At 35.3% G+C, this 6,295-nt stretch overlaps 1 protein-coding gene across 1 annotated transcript in view; it reads right to left on the minus strand.

Moving 5' to 3' along the window:
- The window catches only part of Il13ra2 (interleukin 13 receptor subunit alpha 2), a 50,588-nt gene extending 44,616 nt beyond the window's left edge, over positions 1-5,972 (minus strand). Inside the window, exon 1 of the mRNA XM_060374546.1 lies at positions 5,859-5,972. The gene's annotated coding sequence lies outside the window, so the exon portion shown is untranslated. The remainder of the gene's footprint in view (positions 1-5,858) is intronic.
- Between the last annotated feature and the right edge of the window lie 323 nt (positions 5,973-6,295).

The following is a 6,295-nucleotide window of genomic DNA, read 5'->3' on the forward strand; positions in this document are numbered from 1 at the left end:
TATTCCACAAAATAGAAACAGAAGGAACATTACCAAAGTCATTCTATGAAGCCAAAGTCACCTTGATACCTAAACCACCCAAGAACCCAACAACAACAAAAGAGAACTTCAGACCTATCTTTCCTAGGAATATTGATGGAAAAACACTCAATAAAATACATGCAAACAGAATCCAAGAACACAAAAAAGATATCATCCACCATGATGAAGATGGCTTCATCCCAGGCATGCAGGGGTGGTTCAATATACATAAACAGGTCAATGTAATCCACCATGTAAACAAACTGAAGGAGAAACCACATGATTAGCTCCTTAGATGCTAAAAGCATTTGACAAAATCCAACACTCATTCATGTTTAAAGTCCTGTAGAAATCAGGGATACAAGACACATACCTAAACATAGTGAAGACAATATATAAAAAGTCTATAGCCAACATCAAACTAAATGGAGAGAAACTCAAATCAATCCCATTGAAATCAGGAACAAGGCAAGGCTGCCCATTCTCTCCGTATCTCTTCAATTTAGTACTTGAAGTTCTAGCTAAAGCAATAAGACAACTAAAGGAGATCAAGGGGATACAAATCAAAAAGGAAGAAGTCAAAGTTTCACTATTTGCAGATATGATAATATACCTGAGTGATCCCAAAAAAATCAACCAGAGAATGCCTTCGGCTGATGAACACCTTCAGTGTCTGTATACAAAATTAACTTAAAAAATATAAGTATCCCTCTTTTATACAAAAGACAAAAGGGCTGAGAAAGAAATAAAGGAAACTATACCATTCACAGTAGTCACAAATAACATAAAGTATCTTGCTCTGTCTCTAAATAAGCAAGTAAAAGACCTGTTTAAAAAAATACCTGAAGTCTCTGAAGAAAGAAATTGAAGAAGACATCAGAAGACAGAAAGATCTACCATGCTCAAGGAATGGTAGGACAAAGATAGTGAAAATGGCCATCCTGCCAAAAGAAATCTATAGATTCAGTGCAATTCCCATCAAAATATTGACACAATTTTTTACAGACCTTAAAAGAACAATTCTCAGCTTCATATGAAAAATAAATTGCCAAAATAATCCTATATAACAACAGATCGTCTGGAGGTATCTCCATCCCTGATCTCAAGCTGTATTACAGAAAAATAGTAATAAAAACTGCACGGTACTGCCATAGAAACAGAATGGTGGATCAACGGAATTCGAATTGAACACCCAGAAAAAATCTCACACACCCACAGATACTTGCTTTTTTACAAAGAATTCAAAACCATACAATGGAAAAACGACAGCATCTTCAACAAATGGTGCTGGTCTATCTGGATGTCTACATGTAAAAAATTCAAATAGACCCATATTTATCACCCTGCATGCACAAAACTAAAGTCCAAGTGGATCAAAAACCTCAACATAAAACTAGACACACTAAATGGGTTAGAAGAAAAAATGAGAAAGAACCTTGAATTTGTCGGCACAGGAGACAACTTCCTTAAAAGAACACCAACAGCACTGGCTCTAAGACAACAATCAGTAAATGGGATCTCATGAAACTGAAAAGCTTCTATAAAGCAAAGGACACTGTTGTTAAAACAAAATGACAGCCTACATATTGGGAAAGGATCCTCACCAACCCTGTATCTGACAGAGAGCTAATATTCAGAATTTATAAAGAACTCAAGAAGTTAAAAAGCAACAAATCAAGTAATCAAATTAAAAAATGGGGTACAGAGCTAAACAGAATTCTCTGTAGTGGAATATTGAATGGCAGAGAAACACTTGAACGAATGCTCAACATCCTTAGTCATCAGGGAAGTGCAAATCAAAACTCTGTATCAAGGGGATACAAATCTGAAAGGAAGAGGTCAAAGTGTCACTATTCACAGATAATATGATAGTATATATGAGCAACTGCAAAAATTCAACCAGACAACTCCTTAAGCTGATAAACACCTTCAGTAAAGTGGCTGGATGCAAAATCAACTCAAAAAAAAAAATAAAATCAGAAGCCCTCCTATATACCAAAGACAAAAGGGCCGAGAAAGAAACCAGGGAAACAACACCCGCCACAAGAGCCACTAATAACATGAAGTACCTTGGGGTGACTTTAACTAAGTCTCTGAAGAAAGAAATTGAAGAAGATATCAGAAGACAGAAAGATCTCCTATGCTCATAGATTGATAGGATTAACATTATGAAAATGGCTGTTCTGCCAAAAGTAATCTATAGAGTCAAATTCCCATCAAAATACCAACACAATTCTTTACAGACCTTGAAAAAAAGATTCTCAGCTTCATATGGAGAAACAAAAAACCCAGAATCTCCAAAATGATCCTGTACAACAACAGATCATCTGGAGGTATCTCCATCCATGATCTCAATTTGTATTACAGAGCAATAGTAATAAAAACTGCATGGTGTTGGCATAGAAACAGAAAGGAGGATCAATGGAACTGAATAGAAGACCCAGAGATAAACTCACACACCTATGAATACTTGATTTTTGACAAAGAGACCAAAACCATTCAATGGAAAAAAGACAGTATCTTCAAAAAATGGTGCTGGTCCTACTGGATGTCTACATGCAGAAAAATGAAAATAGATCCATATTTATTACCCTGCACAAAAGTAAAGTCCAAGTGGATCAAAGACCTTAATATAAAACCAGATACTCCAAATCAGTTAGAAGAAAAAGTGGGGAAGAGCCTAGAACTCATTGGCACAGGAGACAACATCCTGAACAGAACACCAACATCACGAGTTCTAAAAGCAACAATCAATAAATGGGACCTCATGAAACTGAAAAGCTTCTGTAAAGCAAAAGATATTGTTTTCAGAACAAAATGACAGCTTATATATTGGGAAAGGATCTTCACCAGCCCTATATCTGACAGAGGGCTAATATCAGAATATATAAAGAACTAAAGAAGTTAAAAAACAATAAATCAAGTAATCCAATTAAAAAAAAAATGGAGTACAGATCTTAACAGAGAATTCTCTGTAAAGGAATATAGAATGACAGAGAAACACTTGAAGAGATGCTCGACATCCTTAGCCATCAGAGAGATGCAAATCAAAACGACCCTGAGATTTCACCTGATAACCATCAAAATGGCACCTGTGCTGGTGGTGTTCTGTTTAGGAAGCTGTCTCCTGTGCCAATGAGTTAATCTGGCACTTTCTCAGACAAATAAGAATAGTGCTTCCACAAGACCCAGCTATACCACTGCTAGGTATATACCAAAAACTTGCTCAAGTACACAACAAGGACATTTGCTCAACCATGTTTGTAGCTGCTTTATTTTTAATAGCCAGAATCTGGAAACAACCCAGATGTCCATCAACAGAGGAGTGGATACAGAAATTGTGGTATTTTTACACAGTGGAATACTATTCAGCAATCAAAAAGGAGGAAATCATGAAATTTGCAGGCAAGTGGTGGGATCTAGAAAAGATCATTCTAAGTGAAGTATCCCAGAAGGAGAAAGACAAACATGGTATATACTTGCTTATATATACCTCCAAGATATGATAAACATAATGAAATCTATACACCTAAAGAAGATAAACAAGAAAGCAGACATGGGATAAGATGATCAATCCTCACTTAGAAAGACAAATGGGATGTGCATTGGACATATGAAGGGAGTCTACCGCAGAAAGCATCTGGAAGACTCTACCTAGCAGTGTTTCAAAACAGATACTAAGACTCATAACCAAACTTTCAGCAGAAGGAGAGTTAGTATGACGTGGAAAGGACAGGAGCTCCACAAGAACCAAATATATCTGAGCACAGGGTTTTTTTTCTGAGACTGACACTCCACCAAGGACTATGCATGAAGATAACCTTGAAGCCCTGCTCCATATAGCCTATGGCCACTAAATCTCCAAGTGGGTTTTAATAAGGGGAACAAGTTCTGTCTCTGACATGAATTCAGTAGCTAGCTATTTGATCACCTACCCCTGAGGGGATTCAGCCTTACCAGACTACAGAGGAAGACAATATAGCCAGTCCTGATGAGACCTGATAGGCTAGGCTTAGGTGGAAGGGAAGCAGGACTTCCCTTATCAGCAGACTTTGAGAGACACATGAGAGGAGATGAGGGAGTGAGGGTAGTATTGGGAAGAAATGAGGGAAGGGGGCTACAGCTTGGATGTGAAGTAAACAAAGAGTAGGACTTTGCAGCCAGTCCTGAAGACACCTGATAAACCAGTATCAGATGTAAGGGGAGGAGGTTCTCCCTTATCAGTGGACTTGGAAAGGGGCAGGGAGGAGATGAGGGTGGGAGGGTGGGATTGGGAGGGAAAGAGGGAGTGGGATTCAGTAGGGATACAAATTTAATAAACTGTAACTAATAATAAAAAAATAAAAATTTAAAAGAAAAAGAAAAATTTAAAAAATGAGAGGTGTGATTCCAAAAAGTTTGTCTTTTCAACAATGCAACAGAGTGTCCATGAAAGTAGTGTGGAATAATCAAAGGAGCCATATAAACCTGAAGAAGATATTTCGGCTCTCTACATCTGTATTTTCTTACTTAGAAAAACAATACTACTTCTTATCATACAGCTTATGAAATGATTGATGGGGGATAATGCATACAAAACAAATTTGGCACACTTAACATTATAATTCAATTTATTCTGTTTCTTTTATGTTTAGAGGACATTTCCAATGAATTCCTTGAAAAACTTCCCAGAAGGAACTTATTCCATTTCAAATCTTGCCAAGTTGTAGCAAGAACAAAAAGATATCCTAAGATCAGTTTTCAATCACTGATACAATATTGGCATTATAGAAACTTCTGTCTCTTCTTTGATTTCTCCCATAAGTAATCATATGTAATAATTAGTTCACCTTTTATAGTACCAGGCAGACAAGGGTTGAATATCTAGCTTATTTTACAGATGAAAAAAAAATAACAAAATTAGTTAACGGGCATATACAAGGAAGATCTAATCAAAATCTCCATTCTTGATAATTAGTTTTGTACTATCCCCAATATAAATATCAGCAACACCAATACTAATACATTAATATTATTCTAGAGTCTTAAATTCACTGTAATATTCTATGATCTCAGTACATTGTATACATGTATAAAATTTCATAAGGAAAGCCACTGTCTTTTACAATTGGTAAATGCTAATAAAATGGGAAGAAAATAATAAATTTTGCCATTTGCATTGATGTTTTGGTTTTATATGTCCTTTTGCTTACAAAAAAACAAATTAAGATGGAAAAGAAACCTAATTGAAAGCAACTGCAGTGTATAAAGTGACTGGCATATTTCATTGTTGACTATTAGTATTTATTTTTAGAAGGAAATACTAGATGCTATTGCATTTTATAGCCAAAGTGGTGAAACTAGAACTTCCCTTTTCATAATCTTATTGTACATGTTATCAGAATATATGAATAAATGAAGCCACACATGCAGATGACATACATGTTCTCTGAAATGAATCAAAACATCAAAAATAAATTAAATTGTTTCTCATGGGGAGACTCTTTGAAAGAGAAAAGTTTCTGCAAGGTGGGACCTTCTCCTTTATACTAAAACAATCATATAGTAAATGTCCCTGAGAGCTCTCAAAAGCAAGTGTTTCCAAAAAACAACACTATTGCTTAAAATACAGCAATAATATTGTTTATGCCATACTAACAGTACAGCACATATGAATTAGTATCATTCAGAAATGTAGTAATATCCCCAGCTATTTCCATCAAGTCAGACTTTAGCCACACGCAACAAAAAAGATTCATGTGTCTTTTAAGCAAAGATGATTAAATCAAAATAAGCAATTACTCACAAGTTATTTCTCATTACCAAATTTCATACCCAAATGAAACTTAAAGACTTACTCTATATGAATAATGTGTCCAGATGTAATCAAATTCTTCTGAAATACCACTGAAGTCTGCCTCAAGGAACAGCTTCTAAGCTTAATGGTTTTTAAGTGACCTTAGAACTAAAGCCTCTATTTTAGTAGGAGGAGCTCTAGCTTTAGCGGCAAAAAGTACCAACTATCATGAGAAAATTTGCATTCAAAGCAAATCGGTACTCAAAGTTATATTTGCTTAAAATTTTTCAGAGGAAATTATATCTGAATGATTTTTCCTTTTAATTACTTCCTGATATAGCCTCTTAGTATGCCAGTATTATTCTACTATGTGAATCACCACACTAAAATTCACATGATAATCTAAAGGTAAGTATATAATTAATAGGTTTATTTTTTTTTCTCAGCATATACTATGCAAAGGCATCATTGTTTTGAGTACTACATACCTTTAAGTAG

The sequence above is a fragment of the Meriones unguiculatus genome, chromosome X (assembly GCF_030254825.1).
Source record: "Meriones unguiculatus strain TT.TT164.6M chromosome X, Bangor_MerUng_6.1, whole genome shotgun sequence".
Lineage (NCBI taxonomy): Eukaryota > Metazoa > Chordata > Mammalia > Rodentia > Muridae > Meriones > Meriones unguiculatus.